This window comes from Peromyscus eremicus, chromosome 9, assembly GCF_949786415.1.
Source record: "Peromyscus eremicus chromosome 9, PerEre_H2_v1, whole genome shotgun sequence".
NCBI classification, from domain to species: domain Eukaryota; kingdom Metazoa; phylum Chordata; class Mammalia; order Rodentia; family Cricetidae; genus Peromyscus; species Peromyscus eremicus.
In genome coordinates this window covers 62,437,143-62,452,276 of record NC_081425.1, presented here as the reverse complement: position 1 = coordinate 62,452,276, position 15,134 = coordinate 62,437,143, and the positions used below count along the sequence as shown (strand labels likewise).

At 45.1% G+C, this 15,134-nt stretch overlaps 1 protein-coding gene across 1 annotated transcript in view; it reads right to left on the bottom strand.

Annotated features, from left to right (window-relative positions):
* Positions 1–15,134, bottom strand: part of Atp8a2 (ATPase phospholipid transporting 8A2) — a 591,431-nt gene that overhangs the window by 97,803 nt on the left and 478,494 nt on the right.

The following is a 15,134-nucleotide window of genomic DNA, read 5'->3' as shown; positions in this document are numbered from 1 at the left end:
CCCTTTTCTCCATTTTTCTATTACTAGGCATTGAACCAAATTCTCTTGCATAGTAATCAAGAATTGTACCAGCTTCATCCCTAAGCCCACCACAGTCACTTTTTAAAACAAATTCTGTAAAAGCCACTGTTTTAGTTTTTGTTTTCAAAAACTGTGCTCCAGATCATTAGCGAGTGATTAGCTGGGACTAGGTTTTGCTCATCTGACCTGAGTCTGAAACAGAACTACTCCTTCTGAAAGAGGAAGTCCAGCTGCAGCCAGAGGGGCGCTACCTCGTCCCAGGTGGAGGCAAACGCCGTGCATGCTTCTACCCGTGTTCCAGCCCTTGGGCCCGTACCCTGTCGCTGACCACAGAATCCATCATCACACAGCTCAGGCCTTCAAAACTCTCTCACCGGCAGCTCCTTTCTATTCTGAAGTCTCCCAGTCAAGCACAAATTAGTCCCCTCTCCCGGACTCCCACTGCGCAGCCTTGGTACATCACAGAACACTGGCTGAGAAAATGGCTCTTTAGTCTCTGCAAATCACTCTCCTCCCTGCTCCTCTGACTAGGCCTGTGCCATTATTTATTATGGAACCAGCCCTAGTTGTTGAGGGTCAATTATTCCATTGACCAGGCATTACAATAATTCCCGGTAATTAAAAGAGGTACTTATGTGAATCTGGATGCGTATTGAAAGAAACATTAGTCCTTTTGTCAGCTTGGCAAGTCCATTGTTCTGAGCCAGGCCCAACCAATTAACATCTTTTGCCAATCCCTGTCAGCAGGGGCTTGAAAAGAGGAGAGAAAGGGGGGCCGGTCAGATGCTAATTTAGATACAATTGTGTCAGGGTGGATGGGAGGGGAGCCCTGAAGAAGAGACTCCAGTTTAATGAAGCAAACAGCTTGGGTCCCAGTGACCCTGCAGGGGTCATTTTAAAAGGCCCCTCTGTGTTCCTCTGCCAAACAGCAGAGGGCCATCACAGAAGCCCTTCCTTAAAAAAAGCTAAGAGAAGGATAATCAGCCATTTAATCTACTCATTAAACAAACCTCTCAGGCGGACGTAACGTGAATTAGCACTTCTCTGAAAAGGCAGCCTTGACATGCAGCAGACAGCTCAGATCATTTGGAAGGTCACAGTTGTTTTATTATATGAGCCCAGTTGTTAGTAATGTATTCATATTTGAAGAAACTGAGCAGAGACCACTTTCATTCAATCTGGTGAGCAAAACAGTATGTTTCCCTAACTGGAAAACAAAAACATAAATGCTAATCCGGTCCTAGGAGAGATCAAAGCAAGCTAAATATATCAGGCACCTTTTGTTCCCTGTGTTTTGGTTTTTTAAATACATAAATTAAGAAAAAAAAAAAACATTGAATCTGCTGTCTTCCTCTCTGCTTCCCGCCTGACACCAGCTAGGTTCACACGTGGGGCTAGAGACAGACGTGGGGCTAGAGACAGATGGCAATGGCCCAGTTCAACGAGACCTCAGTTCTACACAGAACCTCCCAAAACCATTTCGTGCGTGCTCTTGTACCATTTGACTGAGACTGACATCCCAAGTGGCTGATGCTATAAGAAGGTCTGTGGCTTTCAGGGGGCCGGAATCTTTCCGTCATTCACACGTGAAACAGTACAAGAGCTCAGTTTTCTCACCCTTCTCCCAACCCAACCTAGACGATTCATCTTCTCTTTACATTTACTTAGTCATTTCTAGGTACAGTGAATGGTCTTGTTGAGATGCAGTGCATAGTGAGGTCTGAAGATGTAGAAAATCCCCTAACTAGTCAGCCTAGAACTTGAGACCAGAAGTGGCTTCCCATTCAAATGTTTTCCCTTGGAAACCAGCAAAAAGACCAGACTATACCACTGTCACAAGATGAAGAGAGGGACATTTAGGAACAGACCTATATGAAAACACTGTGCACCAAGGTTCATAGCAGCCCAAAGAGAAACCCCACAGATGTCCATCAACGAAAGAATGCACAGAGGTGGATTACATGGATGGAGGGAAGTTATTTAGCCTGAAGGAGAAATGAAGTTCTGATATGTGCCAGGATGAACCAAGAGAACATAATGCTCCCTGAAATAAGCCAGGCACAAAGGATTACACTGTGTGATTTTGTTCATATGTGGCTTCTGGATTCGATAAATCTAACAAGACAGTAAATATGTCAGTGATGGTTTTATCAGTTGATGAATGCATGCAGCACCAATGAACTGTACCATTAAAAATGGCTGAGAAGATTAAAATTAATATAAAGTACAACATGGATAAACTCTGTCATAATTACTTTATTTTACTAGCTACATTTTTGTGGATAACTCATGTCATTAAGCCTTTGAAGCTATTATGTGGAATAATTTAATTGTTATTGTTACAGTAACATGATTTGTAGAGATATTTAATATATGTTGTTTTCAAGAGATAACTGGAAGAAAATCAATCAGTTACTATATGGTAGAACTTTTATACATAGCTAGGATGTAAATCTTCAAAGCTTGAAGTTTGTACCATGAAACCTAAACATAAAAAAAAAGTAAGAAAGGAGGTCAGAGGCATTACAGCCCCTGCTCAGCCTCTTGTTCCCTTGAAGTAATTCAATAAACTATTCAAAAGGAAAAACAAAAATAAAAACAAGAAAAACAAAAACAAAGCAAAACAAAACAAAAAAACCAACCCTAAAACTTCAGGAGCATGATTCCATTAAAGCCACATCCACATTACCTAATTTTTCAGACTCAGTGCTATTCGCCCCCATTTCCATCCAAATAGTACTTTCTGCTTTTTCGGCCTGTTACACAAAATCTAAGCTCCCGGAGCATGATTATTTAACAGCACAGGGTCCCCACTGTCCCCGAGATGAAACTAAAGTGCTGCACACAAGCCTCCCCTCTGAAGTCACTTCTTTTGAAGACGGCACAGTTGGTATTTAAATGTTTTGCCTGTTTGGAGCTTGCTGCTGGAATAGTAAGTCATGTCAACTTTGGCTCAGCTCCCTTGAGGCCCGAACCAAGTGAGGCCTGAAGTCACCAGTGGTCTAGCAACTGTAGCAGCCATGGGTGTCTGGAATTTGTCAAGTGCACTAAGCCTGAAAATAGAATAGCTGCTGTGGAATGCTGCTACGGGACACCTAGGACACCCTTGTGTATTTCAGAGAGGGAGGACAAGCCCATTCCAGTACAGGACAGACACATTGAAAAGATCAAAGTATGGATCTTTGAGCTGTGTCAGGGTTGACGAACCGGAGACGCTAAAGTCTTGCCTAATCCCAGCTGGACTGGACTACTCTGTTGGTGAAACTGTCGGGCATACCCAAGTCCCAGGGATCACAAGCCACAGGTGTCCGGGTCAGAGCTGCTTGCTCTGGGATGTACAGTGACTTCTGACTTAGAGAAAATGCTGTATTAGAAGTCTGCTGTAACCAATACAGGAGCAAATAGTGTGTCTCTACAAAAACACTTGCCCGGAAAAGACCCACAGAGCAAAGTGCTGGAATGCTAACTGTAAGCGAGACCTCTCATGCTATGGTGCATCAGCTATTTCAATTTCCACCATGGAGAGAAGATCCACACACTGTTCATCTCTCTATCTTTACCTGGAAAAAGAAATACCTGTCGAGCACACAAAACTTCAGCCAATTCTAAAGTGAAGGAAACAATGCAATAGGTCGTTCTAGAAAAGGCCTTCTAGACTCTACTGCTGTAGCTTGAAGGGCAGAGTGCTGGCATGGGGCTTCCACCTCCAGCACCTACCTTCCCTGTCCTCCTCAATTAAAAAAAAAAATCCTACTTTTATATAGTGCAAGATCTGTTTTCTTTATTTTATACCATGGTTTAGAAAACTGAAATCCTCATGCAAGCATGCACGCACTCTCCCCAGACTATCTTTTCACTCTCTGTTCCACTCTGTTTATTCTGAACTGCAGCATGATACTGACAGCTAGGACGACAAGGGTCCAGTCTGTGGAAGACATAAAATTAAGATTTAAGAAAAGAGTAGGAGGTTTGGGTGTAAGTGGCATGAAGAAAGCCTGTAACGGCTAAAAGGAGAAAAGGATTTCCAAACAGACTTACCACCAAGTAAGGCTTTAATTGTTTCTTTTCAGGGAATGCCGTTGTTGTTTTAAGGTTCAAAGGCTGAAAGGCCCCGTAGAGCTCAGTAAGGCCCACTGTCGATGCTCATGAAATGGTTGTTAAGTGTCTAATAAAGTCTAAGAACAGTTAGTGAAGGAGGTGGAGGGCCTCTGGTACTCAGAAACCTAATGACATATCTACATGACAGAACATTGCCCGGCCACAAACAAAGAATAAAATCTTATCATCTGTGATAACACAGCCATCATGTTAAGTGAAATAAGCCAGACACAGACAGACAAATTCTGCATGAGCTCACTCACACGTTGCTCGGGTTAGTTCCATATCAACTCCACACAAGCTAGTTATCTGGGGAAAGGAGCCACAGTTGAGAAAATGCTTTCCCATTAGGCTGCAGCAGGCAAAGCCAGTAGGGCATTTTCTTAAATAGTTGTGGAATATTCCTTTGCTCTGCGTGAATATATGTCACTGTGATTGGGTTAATAAAGAAGCTGACTGGCCAATAGCTGGACAGGTAGAGGTTAGGCAAGGCTTGCAGACAAAAAGAATGCCAGGAAGAAGGCGGCAGAGTCTGAGGAGTGGCCAGCTAGACACAGAAGCAGCAGCCGCATGGAAAGTACAGAGATGGTTTAAAGAGCCTTGGGGCAGCACACGGATTAATAGAAATGGGTTAATTTAGGCTATAAGAGCTAGTTGAAAACAAGCCTACAATTAGTGGTTGATAGGGGAGGGCCCGGTCCATTATTAGTGGTACTACCCCTGGGCTGGTGGTCCTGGGTTCTATAAGAAAGCAGGTTGAGCAAGCCATGAGAAGCAAGCCAGTAAGCAGCACCCCTCCATGGCCTCTGCATCAGCTCCTGTCTCCAGGCTCCTGCCTTGATTGAGTTCCTGCCCTGACTCCCTTCATGACGGATTGTGATGGGGACACACAGAAGCCAAAAACCTGCTCTCCTCCCTGAGGTGCTTTGCTCACAGTGTTCATCACAGCAACGGAAAGCAAACACGTGAAAGCTGTGAAGTTGATCTCACAGGAGATGTGGGCAGAACGGTGGTGACCCCAGTGAGGCTGGACAGGCCTACAGGTACATTCCAGTTAGGCAGGGAGAGTAATTTCTGGTGTTTTATTGCACAGGACAGTAAAGTTAACATAAGAAGTGAATTTCAAAGGAGCTAGAGATTCTGATGTTCTCATCATATGATGTGTTCAAAGTGAAGAATATGGTAGTTATGCTTCACTGAAACATGACATCATATCCTCATATACAATTATGTCTAGATGCTACTGCTTCATACCTGCTCTCGGCAAGGGCACTACCACTGAGACGCCCTCAGCTCAAGAAGAAGGAATCTTGGAAGAACCTGTCGTCGGAAGGCTGAGGAAGAAAAAAAGCTGTATCTGAAGCCCGTAGTGCTGAAGGTAAGGTTAGCATACTCTGGGTGCAGTAGGCAACACGGGCTGGTGCTGGGGAAAAAAGCCTTTGAGAACTGGGATAAGCATATCATGTTAATAATTTGCTAGATGTTGAAATGAAATAACGGAATGTCCTCATCATTCTTTAGGACTTGAGAGAGTAATGAGGAACAGATGTGAGAACTGTAGATTATAATGGAATATGATCTGGATGGAACAGACAATGTCCCGTGAAAGTGACCACTAATTATAGGAGAGAGTGTAGGGGCAGAGAAGGTGGAAGACAACACTATACTTAAACCTTGACATTTGAATCAGGCCTTTATCCACGAGCAATTTACCCAGCACAGTGGGAAGGAAGCAGCTGAGGCATAAAATGGCGTGTGAGAGGGTTGGACAGGGTAGAAGGGCAGGCAGACTAGGGAAGACAGAGGCTCCTGCAGGTGACGAAGAGTGCAGGCAGGTGAGTGGCAGTCACGAGGCTGTGAAGTCCCCTTCCCTGCCTCCAGGGCCCAAGAGGTCAAGGGTCTTGGATGTCCCCCTCAAAATCTAGGTGTGACCAGGAAGAAAACGGAGCTGGTCAAAGGCTTAAGACGCCTGGTAGTAATGGCTCTCAATCCGACAGGACAGCGGACAGGAGAACCTCGTGACCGCTGTCCACTGTGCCGCCTGCTGGACTCCACGTCCTAGGTTTCTGATTCTAGAGGGCTGGGCAGAATTCACAAAATGTTTCTGTTGTTGTTTCTTTTTGAGATTGTATTTTAATTACAACATTTCTCCCTTCCCTTTTCTGCCTCCCAATGCTCCCACATCCCTACTCTACCTCAAATTCATGACCTCTTTTTTCCATTGTTATTGCATTCATACATGTATTTGTATACACATAAACATGCACACACGGACACACACACACACACACACACACACACACACACACACACACACACCACCTGTTGAGTCTATATAGGGTCACTTGTATGTGTGTTTTCAAGACTAGCCGTTTATCACTAACAACCAATTGTTGTGTTCTTCCCTGGGGAGGACCACCTCTCCCGCTCCGGCTTTGCTCAGTTGTCTGTGGTTCTTTGTGTAGGGCTGAGGCCTAGCGGGCTTTTTTTCTGTCTACTTTGTATGTTTGTTGGGGTCCTCCTCGTTCAGCTCATATGTGGGCGGTCCTGTTGGTGAGACTTTATGGACGTAGCTTCTCTAGTTACTAGGAGACACAGTCTCACAGCAAACTCCCCTGAGCCTCTGGCTCTTACAAATCTTTCTGCATTCTCTTCTGCCATGTTCCCTGAGTGGTGGGTGTTACACAATGTTTCAAAAATAATCTTTAGAAGTTTCTCATTTGTTTCTTTTAAATCCATTTTATGCCTGTAATTATGAAACCAAAGGCTCATATTAACAGGAGCTATGCTCCAAGATACCTAGTGGATGTCTGCAATGTGGAGTACCATATCCACCCACACCCCATCCTGTGAGTTCCCCCTATATGCTCTGCAGAGTTGCCACACAGAGCCAGGGGTAATTTATCACTCCATGTCTTTTTTTGTCCTGTGACCTCTTTGATGTCACCCTTCTTGTGCTTCCAGGCCTTTGCTAAGCAAAATAAAGGTGACTTGATCACAAACAATACTCCTACAGCTGTTCTGATAATGGAGCCAACTCTGAAGTCACCAACAGGGCAGGTAGCATTTACAGCACAGACAGGCTGAACAAGGGGAGGAGTCTTGTCTCATTCGGGATGGAGCAGAAACTCAACGTACTAGTTAGAATGAATAACTTATGAGTTGCTATCTTTGCACTTTCCGATGTGATATTTTGGATTATGCATGTGTATGGGTAACTGACGATCGAGAAAGAGAAATTGTAGGTAAGTGGTGGCTACTGTGTATGTTTTGCTAGGAGATACAAGCAACAGCAGGGAACGGGGCTCAGGTGGGTATCTATGTGGAGGGCATTGTGAGCCCCACCGAGGACAGTACTGAGACTGAGTAACGAGTAAAGCAGGCTGAGAGTGTGAGGGCAGGAATGGACAGTTCAGTTCAACGCTCCCAAACAGAGCCCACCTCACACAGATGAGTGACGGTATGCACAGAAGAAAGCATGGGGTGAGAAGGGCAATCTTAGTCAGGAGGGAAATTTGACTTATCCTCTCAAGGAGGCTTCTGATGGACAGGTGATCAGCCTGAAGGATTTAGGTTCCAACGGGACAAAGGGAGTTGAGGATACACTGGGTGTGGGGATGAGGGCAAATGGAAAAGGTGGGACTCATGGGGAGCCAGGGGGTCTGGATACTTACCCAAGGGAGAGTTGCCTTGAAGGAAAGTAGGCGGGCAGCCAGCTCAGCCAGGAGTCTGCTGCTAGGGCACAGACAAAGTAGCAAGAAAAGAAAGCACTGGGCAACAGAGGGTTAAAACAGCCATATGGGCGCTGCTGCTCAGGAGAAGCCAAGTAGGGTTAGCACAGGGGAACCTACTAAGTAGACCAGGCTGGCCTCGAACTCACAGAGATCCATTTGTCTTTGCCTACCGAGTTTGTCTTCAAGGGCTCTGACAACCTTAGTTATTTAAGAGGCAACCGTCTTTTAGTAAAGTTGAAATTCATTTAGAGAAAATGAGCCTGAGGTTCAGGAGAAGGTCTGGGGAGCGCAGTGCATTGGGGCCTGAAAGTGGAGGGACGGTAGAGGGGAAACCTGTGTGAGGAGACCCACATTCAGGGGTGAAGGAAGGAGGAGGGGAGGGGCAACTGAGCTAGCATACTGCTCTTCAACCAGAGAAGCCCTGAGTACCACTGCCTTTGTGTCTTACGCAGAGGAGAGGGCGAGGGAATGGTTCCCACATCCGGCAGTCTCCATTCCTTACTTGCTAAGTGGTTGAATTTTCTGCTGTCCCTCTTAAATCCCACAAGCTTAGCCCATTTGATTGCCAAAGTTGTTTTTAGCCCTCTCTGTAGCTACTGGGCTAGCTCCTCAGCAGCTCTCGAGTCTTGGTTAATGTAACTAAAGCGCCATGAATTAGCTCTAAGTAGTCATTTTCAAATTTGGCAAGACCACTGGTGTTTATATGCCGTACATGCAACGTTTTCATTCAAATCATCTTGCTGTGTCTGTTTAAAAAGAGATACTCCTTTGAGATCGTTGTCAGAGAGACACGATCGTTTACAAATAATCACTGTATCCTGTTTGGAGACAGATGGTGGGCCAAAAGGCTAGAAGAAGCCTCCATGGCCTTATTAGCTCAGCTGAGAAACTCTGAGTGAGTGAAATCAGACCTAATGCTGAAACCTCAGTCCTCCTCCTCGGCAGGCAGCTCACTCTCCAGGCTAGCACTAAAGCTCCCTCCTCCCTGAAAGCGCTCTGCTCCTGCTTCTGAATGCTACGTAGAAAACAAGGAAAAGAGAATCCAACCCTGTGTGTTCTCCTTTCTAGTTGATTTCATTTTATTTTTAAATTCACAAATTCAGTGAGGGCATGTAAGACAGCTGTACATTTAGATCTCTTACTGAAATTGTATTTTTTTTTTTTTTTTTTGCAGTAAAATACACACCTACAGGTATAAAACTTAATTCCTATGAAGGCATACACAGGCAGCTGCACCTTCCTGACTCTGGGCACCACATGTGATCTCTTCATTTCCAGGAAAAGAAACGCTGCAGCTCCATATTTAAGCAAAGCCCTCATGCCTCACAAAACTCCCCAGGCCCTTTCAGTTCTGACCCCCCAACATCCTCCCCCCCATCTGCTTTCCTTACAAACACGGATACGTGCAAACCCTGCAACCCAACACTATCCTGCAACCCTTCCAGTGCCACCCAGGCTGCTGGCAGAGGTCCCGAGGGCCATTTCCCTCCCAGGTCTGCCCGACGATTGTCCTTCCGCAGCCCAGTCCAGCCCCACTCGGGTTGGCTACCCTGCAGTGCGGGCCTTCTCTCTACCACCCAGCTTCCCTTCAGCCCCAGCCTTTCCTACTTCCAGTAGACCAACAAGGAGCTGTTTCCTGGTTCCTTCCTATCATTTCATTTATCAAAAAAGAAGGGGCAGAAAAGGAAAAAAAAAACCAAAACCAGTTTCTTAGCCATATTTTGAGATGAAACTTGGAGCTACCAAACTCACACACATGGCCGGCCACTACTCAGGCACTCACGTGAGAATCTCCTCTGAGAAGCCACTGGGCACCTGAGTGTGTGACTCTTGCCCTGAGCACCTTTCTGTGAAGCTGTGCCCTTAACATTAAATCCCTTCTTAGTAACCTCCAGTTCTGCTTCCTCCTCGGCCCCCCGGAATGCTTTTCTGTGGCACAGCCAAGAATCTCATCCTTGCTGTGTCACGTGAGATGGCTCAGTGGAGAAAGGCTCACTTCACCTGAGTGGAGGTGGCTGAAAGGAACTTCAGGCTGCTGCGGGTGGCAGCACTCAGCAGCGTCTCCGTCCCACATCCCATTGTTGTTGGTACCCCCAAAATTCACAGGTTGGAAAATGAATCTCAAATTCATGCGTTAGTGGCGTTTGGGGGTGGGGCCTGTGGAGGTTAGGATCAGTTGTCATGGGGTGGGTCCTCACGATCACAACGGTGGTTTGATCAGAAGAGAACCCTAAGTTGGCACACTGGCTCTGTTGCCATGTGATGCCTCTGCTAAGCTGCTTAGCCAACACCAAGCTCTTGAATTTACCACCCTCTCAAACTGGAAGCTAAAGCAACCTTTATTCTATATAAACCATCCAGACTCAGGTATTTTGCAATAGCAACAGAAAACGAACTGAAATAACTACCCACTAGATTCTTAGATGAGCGATGCTTTAGACTGGTGAAGAATTGGTGTTTTCATCCATCTAGATCCAAACTCCACTATGACGCTCTCTGGTCCTCTGGCTGTTTTTGTGCACTTTCTAATTAATAACTGACAAGACAGGAGTAGAGATTAAGTGTCTTGTTGTCACCATCCCCACGCCAACACACACAGACACACAGACACACAGACACACAGACACACACACACACACACACACGCACGCGCGCACACACAGACACACACACAGAGAGACACACACATGCATGCATGCATACACACACACACAGACACAGACAGACAGGCAGACACACACACACACACACAAACGCACGCACACTTCTGCTCTAGGCCTTCTGCCTTGGTCAGTAGCTCTACTGCCTTCAAACCCATCCTTTGCTCAGGACAAAACTCCACCGATGTCTCACTCTGTCACTCTGTCCCTGAGCTCCTCGTCCAGGCCTTCTATGAGCTCTGTACATTCTGAGGACAGCCACCACCCTCACTGCTGCCTGCCCACACTCTAATCTGGCCTCCCTGCTTGTCGTTTTTACTGAGTTATCTACTTCCCATGAAGGCTGCCTGTCTCATGTAGAGTAAAACTCAAGTTTATCACTCTGCCCTTTACAAAGACCTCTAAGCTCTGGTCTCTGCATACTTTCTCCCCCCTTCTTTCTCCGCACTCCTCATCCTGGCTCCTACCTGGCTTACACTACCCTCAACTATGACCACACACCCACCATGTTCTTGGGACCCTGGCTCTGCTCCTTCAGATCCCTGCCAACACAGCAGCGCCCTTGAGGTCTCTATGACCAGAACATCCGGTGTGAGTATCTAGCCATTCGCCATTGTCCTCCATTTTTCCTGTTTGCACATCATTTATCTCCAGTCGCTTGCCATCTCTAAACTAGATGCTCCACAGGTATCTCAGTCTTTGAGTGACTCAGTCCACAAGCCTCAGAAGAATGCCTGTACCTTCAAGGCATGTGTATGATGTACTGAATGGATACATACAGATGTGTTAATTGAAGTGTTCCTGAATAATAGTCCAAGTAATAGAAGTCTTCCACATGTCATTTACTCAGCAGTTAATAGGAGTCAATGGACTATCACCCATTATAACTGACAGACTCTCATGAGGTTCGTTCCCATGGCCTCCATTGCTCAGTCACATCTAGGACACTGAATGAGCCGTGGGATGATGTTATGTTACAGGGCCACTTAGTTAGATCCTTCCTATGGAGTTTGTTAGGGCACACTGGAGGCTTATCAGGAGCTGGCCCAGCATCCAGACTGGGAGCCAAGGTAGGCTACATCTAGGCTTGCCAACAATAATCTCTGCTGATTTACACCAAAGCCATGTGATTAATATGTTTAATATGCTTGATGGAAACAGCCCTAGATGTGTGCCTGTCTAGGGTTCCCTCCCCTCTGACACTTGGCACAAACTCATCTGACTGCTTTACCTCTGGGCATTCTTCTAGGAATGTTATCAGTAGTCAGAATTTGCCAGTCCTCACGTTCACGCAAAGGGCAATCATACACATAAAATATAACTTGTAGGCCATGGTGGCAGACACCTTGGGAGGCAGAGGTAGGCAGATCTCTGTGAGTTTGAAGCTAGCCTGGTCTATCTACATAGAAAGTTTCAGGCCAGGGCTATATAGCGAGACCCTGTCTCAAAACAGTAACAACCCCCTAAATCAAAAACCCTACGTGCTTTATATAAAAGCAATATAGTTTGCGGCCCTATATAAGTCACTGGTGCCATCAAATAGGCTGTGGAGAAGGAGGAGAAAAGGCTCCATTCACAGAGGAGAGGGAGCACTGAGTTCTCCGAGCACAAGTGACACAGGAAGGGGCGTGGTCATTCAAAAAGCATGTGTGTGTGTGTGTGTGTGTGTGTGTGTGTGTGTGTGTGTATGTGTGTGTGTGTAGGGAGGAAGTAGGAGAGGAGGAGGCAGGAAAGTGACTTTTGTCTCCATTGCTTTATTTTTTGGTTTTTCAAGACAAAGTTTCTCTGTGTAACAGCTCTGGCTTGCTTGGAACTTGTTTTGTAGACCAGGCTGACCTCAAACTCACAGAGATCCGCCTGCCTCTACCTCCCCAGTGCTAGGATTATAGGTGTGTGCCACCACTGCCTAGCATCTCCATTGCTTTTTAACTTACTTTTTTCAAGCATCACTTCTAAAACCAAATTGAATATCTCATAATTAAAGAGATGCATCCCCACCGACACTGATCTATCTATCTATCTATCTATCTATCTATCTATCTATCTATCTATCATCTGTCTATCTTCTATCTGTTTGTGTATCTATTATCTATCATCTATCTTCTATCTATCTATCTATCTATCTATCTATCTATCTATCTATCTATCACACCTATCTATCTCTATCTCAGTCTCTATATCTGTCTCCTTTATAGGATTAAAAAGACTTTGAAAGTCACATACTTCCATTTCTTCAAGACTACCAAGTCTCAAAATCAAGCAAACAAGCTGGATGGTGGTGGTGTACGCCTTTAATCCCAGCACTCGGGAGGCAGAGCCAGGCAGATCTCTGTGAGTTTGAGGCCAGCCTGGTCTACAGAGAGAGAGATCCAAAACAGACACCAAAAGTACACAGAGAAACCCTGTCTCGAAAAACCAAAAAAAAAAAAAAAAAAAAAAAAAATTCAAGTGAACAGCAAAAGACCACCAGTCCAATCCAACTGCTCAATATGCCCCCCTCCTCCCCCAGGGATGTTTTCCAGCATGTCAGACAAAGACAAGGTTTGTGGTTTTTTTTACTTTGGCCTTTCTTGGAGGGCCATGAGTACACTTCAGGTATGGAGCAAGAAGATATAGCAAGATAAGGTGGATCAGAAATATCTCATGAGGTTCCATCATGCATAGAGGTTTTTAATTCAGTGGGAGGCAGAGAGAGAGAGAGAGAGAGAGAGAGAGAGAGAGAGAGAGAGAGAGAGAGAGAGAGACCATATGGTTCTAGGAAGCAGGGTCATTTCTAAACCATTCCCAATAGGATGAGCTGTGAACATGATCATTTTCCAGTGGAAATGCCTTCAAGCAATATTGAGGTTGCATGGAAGGAAAAAACCACAGATAACTTGAAACCAAGAGCAATGAATAGCATCTGTGAAGGCACATTTTCACGAGGAAAAGGTAACTCTCAGGACAGCATGGCCTGAATTTTCAACTTGGTCTTTACTGGCTCAGCCTAGGAACACAAGCAAGGTCCCTCTGTAGCTCTGGGAGCCTCATTTCCTCATCTGGAGCTCGGTGGGAGCCTGTGGCCCAGCCCACACTGCAGTCTTCAGTGCTGCAGAGCCTCCATTTCTGAAGTTGTAAAAATGTGTTCCAGGTTGTAAGGAGGCAAACATGACTTAACCTGAGAGTAATGCTTTAAAACAAATTTCATAACATCTGCCATGTCATTTTTAACCAATACCGTCTGTTTCCACCAAACTTAAACACAGCTTTGTTTTTAAAGGCTAAATTTCACAGGTCTTTGCTTTAGCTCTACAGAATATTCCCCTCTGGCAATAAAAGGCTTCTATGATGAAAAAACATGTTCCCAAGGGTGGTAGCATTTCTACGCTGTGGACTTATGCTCAAAATGTTCCACAATTGTAAAGAAAATCCTTCAGTAAGGTGTCATCTTAGTTCCCACAATACCCTTCTGCAAGAAATCTAATAGAAACTTTAATTAAGAACGGACCAAATGCAACAGGGTACAGAAGGTACCAGGGAGAGAAAAAGGCTACATTCATCCTGGCAGTATATCAGTGGAGGATAACTCATTACAACAAAATTCTGAAACTGATTTGGAAGTTGCTAAGAAACTCTAACCAATATAAGCATGGTTCCCAGCCATCTGATATTTATTACGAAGGTACCGCTAGGTATTTGAAGAAATACAAAAAAATGAAAAAGATCTGTCTCCACTTTCAATGAACAGCTACAGCTCAGCACCCTCGAAAGGATGAATTTCAGGACCCCCACCCCTTCCCCCACACTAAAATCCATTGGTGTGCAAGTCCTTTATGTAAAAACAGCACAGTGTCTTCGTAGAACTTGTATACTTTACATAACCTCCAGATGGCTTGTGACACCCTGTGACACAGGTTGTGGGACTCATTGGACCACACTATTGTTTGGGGGACAGTGACAATAGAGTGTTTCTCCCTGTTCAGCACAGATACAACATTTCTCTGCCTATTTTTCCTCCATAGTTAGCTGAATGCATGGACAGGGACACCCATGCACACAGACAGGGAGGGTCAACTGTACATCAAATCGTAGAAAAATGTTGCACTAAATGTAAATAAATCTCTTAGCTGAAATTGATGTTTTAGTGGCTATGGTAGAAACTAGAAAAAATTAAAAATTAAATAAAGTGGCCAAGGAAAGGGTCCTTCAGACTAATCATATTTAAGAAATGGGTCATGAAGAAGAATAGTCCAAAGAACTAGGAAATTAGCGGTCATGAGACAAAGGAAGGACTCATGTCTCGGGGCAAGCACTGTGGAGGTGAGCAGAAAGCGAGGAGAACCAGGGTGAAGGAGAGCAAGCACTGGGAGGTAAGGCCCATCTCTGTGTGTACGGAGGAAGGATGCAGGTGATAGAAAAACATCCTGTAGGAAGGGAACTAAGGTTTGCACAGAAATCAACCTCCGCCTAAAATAACAGCCCTTCTAGAAGAACATTTCATTAACCCCAGGCCTCCATACCTGGGACTAGAACTCTGGCCAGACCACACGGCAATGTTTTTTAAAGAGCAGTGGAATTACTTCCCAAACAGCCTTCTTGCCAAGAAACTGAGAGAAAGTAAGTTGATGTAAACAAAAATTAT